This window comes from Choloepus didactylus, chromosome 17 (genome assembly GCF_015220235.1).
Source record: "Choloepus didactylus isolate mChoDid1 chromosome 17, mChoDid1.pri, whole genome shotgun sequence".
In the NCBI taxonomy this organism is placed as follows: Eukaryota; Metazoa; Chordata; class Mammalia; order Pilosa; family Megalonychidae; genus Choloepus; species Choloepus didactylus.
The window spans coordinates 16,076,953-16,089,571 of record NC_051323.1 but is presented as its reverse complement, the minus strand read 5'-3'; the positions used below and the strand labels follow the sequence as shown (position 1 = coordinate 16,089,571).

General features: G+C 42.4%; 1 protein-coding gene across 1 annotated transcript in view; it reads right to left on the bottom strand.

Moving 5' to 3' along the window:
- The window catches only part of LOC119512632 (GC-rich sequence DNA-binding factor 2-like), a 935,299-nt gene that overhangs the window by 764,123 nt on the left and 158,557 nt on the right, over window positions 1-12,619 (bottom strand). The window lies entirely within an intron of this gene.

Here is a 12,619-nt window from a genome sequence, read left to right as displayed (position 1 = left end):
GTAACCAGTTTGGTGACCAGAATCCCAGAGAACCTTCTAGATCTGTTATTCCAAGTGTGGTCTAAGGACTGGCAGCATCACCCAGGAGCTTGTTAGAACTGCGGAAGCCAAGGGACCCACTTGACCTACTAAATCAGAATCTGCATTTTAAAAAGATCCCCAGGTGATTCAAATGCACATTAGAGTTTCACTACTCTTTGGACCACTGGTTCTCTAACCCTGACTGTATTAGAAACACTTGGGGAGCTTTCCCAAACCAATACAAGGCTACAGATTCACCCCCACAAATGCTTATTTAGTTGGTCTGGGGTGAGGCTCTGGCATCAGTATTTTTGAAATGCTTTCCGGATGACCTAATACAGCCAGGGTGAGATCCACTGTTCTAGACTTATTCAAGAGCTGCTTCATCTAACCTTGACATGCAGCTCTTCAGAAAGGAAACAAAGACCTGTGTGTTTGGGGTGGGAGTAGGGGTGTGAAAACAAAGACAGGTTATCTCATCCTCACACAGAGGCAGCTAATCTTGAGGAAAGTGCCCTTGTTTCCTAGACTAATCAAGGAAGCAGGTTTATTACCAACAAGCCACTAAATTGCCATCTGAACTTGGGCAAATTGATTTGATGATTTTACATGAAGTTCATTGTGGCAAAATTTTTACTGGCTTTTGCCTCAAGCCAAAATACAATGTCAGACTCTGATTAACCCCATTTTACTAATAAGGAAACAGAGGCACAAAGCCCAAAGGTGGACAGCAAAACTAAACCGAGCTACCAGCTCAACTAAAATGAGAACTTTAGGCCCTGAAATTTTTATCCTTAAATGATGCGCTGCTGAAAGCACCACAAGATGTCTTAAGGGGATGCATCCAGATATGTCCTCAGCCAAAATTGTCTGACATCATGCAGTCCGTTTATCTATCAGTGTAGTTCAATTGGACCGTCACTTCCTGGAGACTGCACTTCACAGGATATTGCCCTAGACACCATAGACAGCCTTGCTGCAGGCCACACTCACTGGGGAGTGTTTTTGAAATAACAAGCTGGGCTCCAATCAAACCCGTTGCTTCAGAATCTCTGGGGATGGGGATAGGCTTCATTTCTTTTAGCTTCCACAGGTAATTAAAATATACAGCCAGGATTGAGAACCAGGTTAGTAGGAGATGCAGATTCGAACCTTGGTCCTTCACAGATGAGGAGTTTGCAAAACAGTAAGGAGCTTTGTCTGGTGGATGATGTACAACAAGGCAACCCCAAACTGACAAAAATCCCTTCTTCCCTCTGACTTGAGCAAGTGAAGTCAACCCCATGTGGTCAAGCGGTAGGAAATCTGGTTCCAGCCCAAGAGAGTTACAAGTGATTGAAACCAGAATCCTTGCCCCCTTCTATTATGACACTGCTATTTACAAGAAGCCTCCAAACAGCCAACTTTTATTAATTCCAGAAGTAATAAATGATCTCCAGGAGAGTTGGAGCAAGGCAGTCATGTAAAGCGAATAATGAAAGACAAAGGAAATTGCCTCAAGGCCAGATGAGAGGCTAATGGATGTGCAGACAGAGACACCAATGTGTCACCATTCATGATGTCACTTTAGGAAAACCAGGAGGCCGAGAACTTTTGTTTTTTAATGCTTTGCCTTACGGTTGTTTCCTATCTATTCATCTTAGCAAAAGGGAACTTGGAAAAAAAATGTGTACTTGTTTAAAATGTTAGCTTTGGGGAAAGCAAGACCATTTTTGTATTTTGGGTTTTTTTTTTTAAAACCCACACTCTCACTTTTGCACATTCCTTGGCAACGTAATGGGACTTTTGTTAAGGCGCAAGCATATAGTCGTTAACCAGATGGCAGTTAAGTTCATTCATTCCATGAGAGCTGCTGAAATGAAGCCATTCATTTGATAGTATTAGCTACTCCTACCTCCTAGACCCCAAAGGGCTAAGAATGTAGTACCATGTGTTTACAGTCCAACCTTTCACCAACGTTTTACAAGGTATAATTGATGTCTTTAATCTACAAGTAAACCACTGTTGACAGCTATGCCCCCTCTGAAGTTCTAGTTTCCAGATGGAGATAACCAAATTATAAAATCTGTGTCCTCTGGGACTTCTCTTTCTTTTCAGAAGGAGAAGTGTTACCTGTACAGAGGAATATAAGGGGATGCTTGGCAGCACCATTCCATTGTTTAAAAGAAATTTTAATAGAACTAAAAGCTCCAGGGAATATAAATCAGTCACTGAGTCCACTCTGTTCCAATCACTTCCTTAAAATTTAATGTGCTGAAAAAGGATGCAATTATAAGGAAGAGCCATCCAATTAAGTATTATCTCTGCCTGTTCTATTGTGATGTGGAGACTTAATCTCTCATTGCATTATTTCCTCACGGGCCCCAGTCAGAAGAGTACAGATCTAAATGCTCAACTCAACCACTTTATCTTGCTGGGGGTAACAGAGTAGAAATCAAAATATTTCTCTAACCTGTTGCTGCTACCCAATACAACATTACCTCTAATTAATGGTAGGTTGTGAATCAAAACGTATTCACCAGTTAAATCATAAACAGAGTTTAGTATAAATTTTGCTCCCCACCCCTCACCATTTTCTGTAAAGAAATTCTTATTCTAGGCCAGCACCTCCTTTACTTTTTTCATCTTGGCCCTCAAGGTTAGATAAGCACAAACAGAACTTTAATGAGTCTTCCATATAAAACACTCTTTTTTTAATCAACAGGAAGCCACTGTAAAACTAAGAGGTTCCTATTGTAGGAAAAAAAAAAGACAATGGAACCATGAAACATGCCTAGTGAAATTGCTAATAGTTGTTCTTTAAGAAAATTTGAGTTGGATGCCTAGCCATCACATATATGGACCCAAAAAGTTGCCTATAAGATAAATATATCTATGTCTATTTTTGTAATGAAAATACCACTGACTGGTTATAAAATTGAGATATCCCTGTATTAGTAATTTTAGTCCCATGACCTATTGTGGCAGATTAATTGTCCCAGTTTGGACATGTTCTTGGTCCAGGTTCACATTTTGGTGTGTGTGGACCGAATGTAATTAAGATCTCTTCAAGATGTTGCATCAGTTAAGGAATGTCCCTACTGGGTCAGGTTAGGCTTTCATCCAGATTCCTAGAGTTCTTCATAAGAAAAGTGAAAGTCAGATGGAGAGAGAAGCCAAGGGGAGCAGCAGAAGATGGAAATCAATGGAACCCAAAAGAGAAAGAAAGCGCCACCATGTGCATTGCCATGTGACAGAAAAGCCAAGGACCGAGGCTCTCTGGCAGCCAGCCCCAGAATGCCAGTCTTCAGGGAGAAAGCATCGCCTTGCTAATGCCTTGACTGTGGATTTCCCCTAGCCTCAGTAGCGTGAGCCAATAAATTCCCATTGTTTAAGCCAGCCCATCATATGGTATTTGCTTTAGCACCTGGGAAATTGAAACACCTGTTAAAAACATTACATTTCACATGTAGCAAACTATTAAAAAATCACATTTTTAGAGGAAAATGAAACGGTTCAAAATAAAGTATACAATTTGAATTAAAGTAGCTCAAATCTAACAATATAACTGAACTGAACACTGAACCCTAGTTTGGTGAGCTACTTTACTTCAAATTTTATACTTTCATTCAAATTTTGTATTTTATTTTGAACCCTAGTTCAGTGTTCCATTACAAGGACTGTATACAACTCTTCCAAGTTCCTCAAAGACTTGTTTCCTGTAACTCTGTAAAAGGTGTAAGCTTGAAAAATTAATAGGATATTTGGTCTAAAGAAAATGTAAACAAGCACAGAACACATAACAAATCACACCAAACTATAATTCCCATGCAGAGTATATGCTTACCTAAATACATGGTTGAGGAGGCCCTGAATTTCTGAAGACCCCACAGTGTATGCATTTAATCAATTCTCTGATTCATACACTTTGAGTTGTGGAACATGATGTCCTTGTACACAGGTGTGCTATTATCTAATAAAACCAAATAGATGGCAAGCTCTTCATTTCCCTAGTCCCCAGATCGGAACAAGTTCCATTTCTAAACCAGTGTCTAAACAACCAGCAACCTGTCAGTCTCCTGTGTCTGGACACATCTGTTGGAATCTGGTATCTATTTTGGAGGTAAAGATGGGTTCTAAGATCATGGCCCTCACAGTAGAGAAGATAATAAATTAAAAGGTGATTCATTTGATTCACCAAAGGCTCCACACTAAGAGTTTGATTAATGCATTTGCAATACCACCCGTCTGATTTATTTTTAATGGTGTGCTATGCTTCTCAGAAGCATAAGGTTTACATTTAATGCAGGGCAACAGAACTTCTATACATATGTGTGGCTTCAAAGCCCCTGGGCATGTGGCAAGTTTGCTCTGGGGGTCTTCTCTGTGCTTCAAGCCTCTGCTTGCCAGACTTTCTTCTTCAGCTCTGCTTCCTCTTTTTTCTTAACTTTAATCTTTCACCGCGTCTGTCCTCTCAGCCTTGAAACTGCCCGAACCGCCCCATCATTTAAAAAATGTTATAAATTAATTATGAAATGCCTTCCACACTCTGGACCCCGTTCTAGATATGTTCCTATGTCTTTGTTTCTTTTAATAGCCAAATTTCTCAAACCAATGAGCAGGTTTACTACTTTCACTTCTTGACCCTCATTCAATCCTCCGCTTGCTGTAGTCTGTCCCCAACATGCCACTGACACCGCCCTCATGAAACTCACCAAGAGCCTCTAAATTTCAAAATCCAGTGGACTCGTCTGCGTTTGTGTCCACGGCCTCACCGCGTGGGTGACCCTGTAGGCCATTTCCTTCTTCACTTGCTCTCCTCTCTTCACTTCTGCACTTCTGCATTTCTCTAGTTCCCCTCCCAGTGTGGTGATCATGTCTGCTTCGTGACCTTCCTTAACTGGCTTTGCTTCTGTCCATGGCACCCCTCTGCCTAAAACCCTTCAGAGATTTCCTGCCTCTTGGAGGATGAAGTCCAGATGCCTGAGCCTGGGACCCCAAGCTCTTCTGGGTACACTTTGCCTGCCTCTCCCCCAAACCCAGTGACAACCTGTCTTATGCTTCAGCTACATCCACCTCTTTTCAGTTTCCCAAACATGTCGTGCTATTCATATTTCTCTACCTTTGTGCAGAATGTTCTTGACTCCACCCCATCCTCTCCTGAGGAATTCTGGCTCATCTTTTAAGACTCAGAACAAAGGTGAGCAAATCTGGGAAGTTTCCCCAGACCTCAGAGAGCAGCAGCCCTCCTTCCAGGGTCCCCAGCCTCCGTGCCCTGTCTTCACTGTAGAACGCTGTGCCATGTTGCCTCAACTCCCCACCTGGACTTTGAGTCCTGAGAGGGCATTAAGCTCTTGCCCATCTCTGTTTCCCGAGTTTGGCACAGTAACTTGCAGCTAGCAGGTGCTACGACATGATCAAGGTGCAAGAAACATCACACTTCTGTTTCTCTAAATTGAAGATCATTGGCCCTGAGCTCTCCACTCACTCTGTGGGGAAGTGAGAATTTCAGCCATCACTGGGGCATGCTGCTGCCTCAAGGTCAGGTGGAGGTCCCTGGTGACTTAAATGATACAGAGCATGCAAAGAGGAACCCCGGATTCCGTCTACACTGGGCCTCACATCCACGCTCACTGTCCAAGCCTGCACAGAACCGGGAGGGTGGCAGGTTCTTCCGAGGCTTGAGCCTGGGGATTTTTTTTAACAGGGGTTAATCATCTCCACCCCACAACCCCTCTTGCCGCTCAGTAGCCCCTGTCATGGGTGCTATGCGAAAGAAGAGTCCAGGTGTCCCCACTTCATGGACACCCCAAAGCCATTCTTTTTATCCTTTCAGGGGCTCCCTCAGCCTCCAGCCAGGCTGTGCACCCTCTGAAATGCACAGCCCCACTCTGTCTCAGCACAGAGCATCACAAGCCCCTCTCACAAGCACAGGCAACCGGGACACAATCAAGAATGAGGATGTCTTCTCCCTCCTAGAAAGTCTGCTTTTGACCCTACAACAAAAAAAGCCCCCAAAGAGAAAAGTACCCAAAAGTCTTGCTGCCTCCTTGGAACAGAGAAAAGTCCCTTCAGCAAAGAGAACAAGACATAAAAGGAGAGCACAATAAATTGTTCTGCCGCATGCCCATCAGTGAATGTGTTCAATGACTTAATGAAAAGCTGGGATGTCCCGGAAAAGCATGAGTGGAATTGCTCTCCCCAGGAAACACACCTCCCCCTGGCAGCCTTCCTCATTCAGCCTGATCCACCTTCTCATTCCTTCTCCAAGGAGGGAGGTCTAAAATGTCTGGGATTCTCCCGTCTGGGCCCCAGGCCGGCCGCTCACATGGCCGGGTTTATCTGAGCTGCAGACCTGGGGTGCTGATGTGGGGGGTTTGCTGCAGCTGCACTAACCTCCTTTCTCTCATGGATGATTTCAATCTCTTTAATTTTTGCCCAGCCTGTGAGAAAACTGACAGGATGGTGGGCTGGGAGTGGAGGTGAGGGTGGAGGGGGGCAGAATTTTCAGGTCATGAGCTGAGCGGTAGCTAAATCCTGTGAGGAGGCAAAAGCGTGTATAATCCTTTCAGGAAAACAAGTATTACTGGAGAGGAGAAAGCTGCCAATGTAACTTTGTTTCAGGAACAAATAGCACATTTTCCCTCCGTGTTTGTTTTTCTCCCTTTGTTCCCCTTGAAACACCCTGGAAATGCATGACTGGCAGTTTTTCTGCCCTCTGAGGCTGGGTTGAAGGAGCCACAAGCATTCGCTTGAGATTCCTCAGATGAAGACACAAGTGGGGGTTCCCAGGCAGTGCTGGAGCCACAGGGCCTGTGGAAGCCAAGGTTCCAGACATCTCAGTGACATTTAATCACCACAAATATGCCACGTGTTTCCACACATGCTGTCGTGACGCCCAGAAGCTGCGTAAAAGGGAATGACGGTGGATGGCATCTGTTTGACCAAAGCCACTTGGAGTCATGGGAGTTCAAAAATGGGAAAGAAAAGGGACAGCTCAAGTGGGGTAATGTTTAGCTTTGGTCCCAGGGGACGGCAAATGCGTGTGCAAAGCGAGGCTGACTGGAACATGCCCTGGCCGTGGGGAGTTCGTGGTTCAAATGCTCTAGAAACCACAATCCTTAGTCACTTACGTAACTTTCCCCTCTTTTCCCAGATGCCTTCATTTCAGGGGAGCTTGAGGCAGGGCAATGTAAATGAAAGATAAGGGCCTCAGCATCAAGCAGAACTACCTTCAGTTCTGAGTCTCCCACTTAATAGTTGTGCTAAGGAAGGCAAGTTAAGTACTCAGTTTCATCATCTGTCCAATGGCAGTAATAATACTTACAGGATAGTCATGAAGGATAAAGAAGATGATGCATGTAAACACTGAGCATCATGTTTGACCCTACATGTCCAATATATGTCAGTTCCCTTCCACCACTGCCTCCCCACAGCATATCATCCAAATCGGAAAATACTTACTAAGCACTGATTAATGGAAAGACCCGTTCCAAGCTCTATCCAGGAACTCCAGAAGTGTGATACCTACTTAACGGGAAACTACTTTCAAAAAGAGTATTCAAACCTGGAAAATGTCCAATAAAAGGCACCGGTGATGTCCTCAAACTGCACATGAAGCACTGAGAAATGGCCAGTCCTGCCGGTGATTCCCAGGAGTTCCCAGAAGGTAGAGGCATCTGAGAGAAAGCTCTGCAGAAGAGGTGGGCTTGCTCTGGACAGGGAGGTAAGAAACAACCAGGCATATTTTGAAAAAGTTAGTATTTACCTGACTTAAGTAGTATTCCCTGAGGGGAGTTTTTGGCAGTATCCGGAAAGGAACTTTGGAAGTGTAGTGGATTAAAGGTGATGGCAAATCCTTGATCACTCCCCCATTGAGAATTAGAATTTGTTTCTCCTCGCCTTGAATCTGGGTTGGTTCCATGACTGCTTAACAAATAGAATGGAGCAGAAATGATTCTGTGCCAGTTTAGGGCCTGGCCTTAAAGAAAACCAGCAGCTTTTACCTCCTGCCTCTTGTAACTTTTCCTCCTGAGGTGCCATCTCTTGGAACCCAGCTGCCATGTGCTGTGAAAAGTCTGAGTCACATGGAGAAGCCCTGGGTAGGCTCTTCAATCAAAACTCCCAACTGAGCTCCCAGCCAATAAACTGTCTTATGAGCCAGCCACATGAGTGAGACTCTGTTCATATTTTAGCCAGATCACCAGGTGGCTGCTGCCCCAGCCAATACCACATGGAGCAGAGGAACCATTCAACTGGTCCCAGTCAACCCACAGAATTGCAAGAGGTAATGAAATGGTTCTTACTTTAGGCTACAAATATGGGTAGATACAAAAGTTATCAATAGATAACTGAAACAGGAAGGGTCTATGGGAGGCCTTGAATACCAAACACCAAAAGTATACACTTTATCATCATCATCACCATCACCATCACCATCACCATCAACACCACCACCACCACCACCACCACCACCACTATCATCATCATCATCATCATCATCAGAATCATTAATAAATTAGCACTGTATGTCAGATAATGTCTTTAGGTTTTATTGACTCTTAAAGTTTAATCTACTTACAAACCTGTGAGGTAGGTTTAACTATTAAATATGATTATTACTCAAATTTAAAAGTCAAGTGCACTAAAATTTAAAAAGGTTTTGAAATTTGCTCAAGATTATACAGCTAGAAAATAGTAGAGATAGCTGCAAACCAGTTACATTGTGACTGTTCTCAACCCTGTCTTCTTTCTGCAAGGAGAGTAAGCAATGCACAGGATGATAATCTTGGGAGATACAAACAACTCTTCCAGCTAAAAATTGACAACTAATTTGAAAAACATACACTGTCTGGACTTGTCAAGCAATTCCAGGCAAAAGAGTGGCAATGGGTCTAACCCACATTGCTCAGTGACTCTATAGGTGCCTAAGGCAAGTTGGAAGGAAAGAATGAGGCTTATTAATCAGGGTTTGGTTATCTATTTTATGCAATCGCCCCCAAAACTTAGTGGCTTCTGACAACGATAATCATGTATCATCTGTCATTGTTCCTATGGGTCAGAAATTTAGGAGTCACTCGACCGGGACTTTCTAGCTTGGAGTCTCCCAGGAAATCACAGTCAGATGTTCGCCAGGGTTTAAGTCATCTGAAGATTTCCCTGGAACTGGAGAGACCTCTCCAAAGCAGCTCACTCACATGGCTGGCAAGTTAGTTGAGGCTGGTTGTTGAGAGAGGCCTCAGTTTCTCACCATGTGGGTTTCTCCATGGGGAGTATCCTCTCCTGACATAGCAGCTGGCTTCCCCCAGAGCAAGCCTTCCAAGAAACCATGGTAGAAGCCACAGTGCCTTTTCTGACCTGGTCCCAGAAGTCACACATCATCCCTTCCACATTGTTCTATTGGTCACACAGTGTTCTGGTTTGCTAATGCTGCTGGAATGCAAAACACCAGAGATGGATTGGCTTTTATAAAAGGGGGTTTATTTGGTTACACAGTCACAGTCTTAAGGCCGTAAAGTGTCCAAGGTAACACATCAGCAATCGGGTACCTTCACTGGAGGATGGCCAATGGTGTCCGGAAAACCTCTGTTAGCTGGGAAGGCACATGGCTGGCGTCTGCTCCAAAGTTCTGGTTTCAAAATGGCTTTCTCCCAGGACGTTCCTCTCTAGGCTTCAGTTCCTCAAAAATGTCACTCTTAGTTGCACTTGGGGTATTTGTCCTCTCTTAGCTTCTCCAGAGCAAGAGCCTGCTTTCAATGGCCGTCTTCAAAATGTCTCTCATCTGCAGCTCCTGTGCTTTCTTCAAAGTGTCCCTCTTAGCTGTGGCAAGCTTGCTCCTTCTGTCTGATCTTATATAGTGCTCCAGTAATTTAATTCAGACCCACCCAATGGGCGGGCCAACACCTCCTTGGAAATTATCCAATCAGAGTCATCACCCACAGTTGGGTGGGGCACATCTCTATGGACAAAGAATTACAATCTAATTAACACTGATAGGTCTGCCCACACAAGATTACATCAAAGATAATGGCGTTTGGGGGAACATAATACATTCAAACTGGCATACACAGGGTCATCTCTGATCCAGTGTGGGAGGGGTCTCCACTGAGCCATGAATATCAGGAAGAGGCCATCAGTGGGGGCCATCTTGGAGCACAAAGAATTACAATCTAATTAACACTGATAGGTCTGCCCACACAAGATTACATCAAAGATAATGGTGTTTGGGGGAACATAATACATTCAAACTGGCATACACAGGGTCATCTCTGATCCAGTGTGGGAGGGGTCTCCACTGAGCCATGAATATCAGGAAGAGGCCATCAGTGGGGGCCATCTTGGAGCAGGCTGGCTACCACTCTCCCCCATATACCCCAAGTCCTAAAGGCTTTAAAATGGGGCATTTGAGGCTTTCACTTATGTTTGTAAAGCTGTGCAGTGAAAGCCATGGAGGCCATGTAGCCCCGACACCAGAGGTTCTGAAGAGCGCACTTGGAAGTTCTGCTCCAAAGGTGGTAATAAACAGTTAAGTACATGTATAACACACATAATCACATACAAACATAAATAAATTTAACTAAGATATAGCACGCTCACAAACAAGATAAACATGGACATGAAAGAGGTAGTAATGACTGGAGCTGAAGCCACAGAACTGTAAGATCCAGAAATGGACAGAGGGGATCAGAAATGTACTGGAAAGAAGGTGGAATCCAAAAGGACCCTCTGCCTGATCAGAGGCCAGAGGTGGGCTCTCTCCAGGAAAGAAGGTTACTACAAGCTGAGAGTACCATCTGGGGCTGTGGCTTGTTAAAGTGGTTTACCCACAGGCCTATTCCAAGCCATCTATTCACAAATCTCTGATCCCAAACCTCCTTTCACCCATCCCATACCCTGAAGAAGAGGAGAGTCTTACATGTATTAAATACTCACTGAAATCCACTACTTCTTTACATTAGTTTCATCTTTTTACCCCCCAAATTAGTGGATTAGTTAGATTTACCAACATATTTTACTGATATCTTTGTTCCTTGTTGTTTCTTAATCTCATGTCTTCTCTATGGATTTACATCTCTTCTTGCTAACATACATCCTTTAGTAACCCTTTCTTCAAAGGTCTATAAAAGGTAAATGCTCTTTCTTTCCATATTTCTGAAAAGTCTTTCTTTCCCCCCAACTTTCATAATTGTTTAGTGTGATATAGGTTGATAGTTACATTCCTTCATAACTTTGAAGGTATTACCCTATGTCTACTGGCATCTATTCTTACCAATGAAATGTCATTTTTCATTTGAATTGTTCTTTCTTTTCTCTCCAATAACTTTTAAGGATTTCTCTTTATCTTTGGTGTTCTACGGTTCCCAATATTATCTGTATTTGGAATTTGTTTTTCATCCTGCTCAGCACACTGTTTGTTCTTATAATCTTAAATTCTTCAGTTCTAAAAATTCTGTTACTATTGTTTCTAACATTGGTTATCTGTGATAATGGCATTTGTTTTATTTCCTGCTTCTTTATTCCCTAGTTAATTTATGTTGATACCTTTCTGTCTGCCTTCCATGTCATTTCATTCATACTTTTTATCTATTTAGCTCTTTACAGCTTTCTGCGTGATTTCCACCATACTACACACCAATTCACCACGGATCTCCAAAAAGTTCCCTATCTAGAGTTTATTGTGGGTATTGATTTTTATTTTAAATTTCAGAGACTATATTGACGTTGCCAAGATTTCTGATTCTATTTTTCTCCTATGTCAGAACTTTTCCATATTCAGGATTCATGTTGTTGTTTTTGTTTCACAATTCCTTATTCTTTTTATGGATATCATCCTGTCCTTTAACTCTTTGGTTATTTTATTGATTTATTTAACACTCTATTATACAGGGTTTACTCTTTGCCAGGTATATTAATTCCTTGTAACAAGTGGTACTCGTGCTATCCCCATTTTACAGATGAGGAAACCAAAGTCTGGAAAGGTGGGTAACTAAAGCTCAGCTTATTTAATAAGTAAACCTGGAATAATATGATTTCCCCATGGAAATATCCATATCTGAAAAATACCACTGGATCTCCATCTCACATCATTCAAAAAATAAATTCCAAATTGATTAAAGAACTAAATGTAAACTACAAACAATTTAAACTACTGGAAGAAAAATAATAATTTCTATATTACCTTGGAGAGGGAAGGAATTCCTAAACAAGACACAAAAAGCAAAAATCATATAGTCTTAATTAATTTGACTATATCAAACTTGAATCTTCAGTACAATAAAGACCATAAAAATAAAGTTTGTTTTTTAAAACGGGAGACTTTTTTAAAACATATTTAATTGATAAAAGATTAGTGTAAGGAAACATATGCCTCTACAAAACAAGAAAAAGAAAAAACACAAACAACACAATTAAAATGGGAGAGCAAAAACTATGAATAAGTGAGTTCCAGAGGAAGACCATGAGTGGATAATTATCATTTGAAAATGTTAGTAATAGGACAATGAAACATAAAACTCTGCTTCCTTAATAGGACAAAAACCTGAAAAGTCTGATGCATTCCTATTGGCCAGGAAAAAGGAAAACAGGATTTGCCAGAGTCTGCTAATAGTAGTACAATTTG